Genomic DNA, 1098 nt, shown 5'->3' on the forward strand with positions numbered 1-1098 from the left:
TGCAATCCTTCCATTAAAGGTAATTTTTGGTAAGTTAATAATTAGATAAAATTAATGAGAGTGATCGTGGTAAGAAAAGACACAATAATCATTGTAATCGTGGACGTCTTATGATCGAAATAATAATTAAAACAAAACTGATTACGGATAGGAAGAAATAGTAGATTAAGGTCCGTTTTGGAAAAATTGTTATATATACATATTTTTTTATATTTGTTCAATCTAGCACGAAAATTCTCAAGAAATGCAGAACGTGTTTAGCATGTATAGTGAAACAACAGCATCTGGTGTTTAGGCAGTCACCCATTAAAACACTGATTAGACCCAACTATTCTTAATTTTGATAATCGTACGAGAAGCGGTGACTTCAACGTGATATGAACGTTAGGGAAAGGCATAGCAGTCTGTATGATTATGGCAATGTCCATCTACAATTCAGTTTTCCTTTAGTTTTTTACTTTACTGTTAATTCCTATTACCTGCCTTCATTTTGGATCTACATTCATCAGTCACAGAAGCCGACCATTAAGGAAAGTAAATTTCAAGTATATTGCTAAAACGTGATCATGTTTCTTAGACTGGTATCATTATTACGATGCTTTTATTTTTATTGATAGTTTTATCACTTTAGGTATACCCCTATGCGTTTTCTGTTTATCCTTTCTCGATCTGATTTTTACTCTTTCGTATTGACTGAAGTATAATTTCTGTTGATTTATTTATACAAATATACGAAGAGCTGTTCAAAGTGGTGAAAAATGCATAACATATTTAGTTTATATGATAAAATCCCAACAATATTTGATGTTCCCAGGCGATCACCCATACAAGTACTGATCAACCCAATGTTGCTTTATTTCGCTGATCGGACAATAAAATGTCAACAACACCTGGTGTTCCCAGGCGGTCGGTCACCCATCCAAGTACTGACCAGACGTTGCTGATCGGACGAAAAGCGGTGCTTTCAACGTGGTATGATCGTTGATGATACTTCAAGTGTCAGGTCTGGAGCAGACATCGACGCCCATGGTACGCCAGGATTCTCTGTCATCAGTCCTTATGAGCTCGGCATTAGTTATGGACTTGTTAGTAACATAG

This window comes from Penaeus monodon, chromosome 30 (genome assembly GCF_015228065.2).
Source record: "Penaeus monodon isolate SGIC_2016 chromosome 30, NSTDA_Pmon_1, whole genome shotgun sequence".
Lineage (NCBI taxonomy): Eukaryota > Metazoa > Arthropoda > Malacostraca > Decapoda > Penaeidae > Penaeus > Penaeus monodon.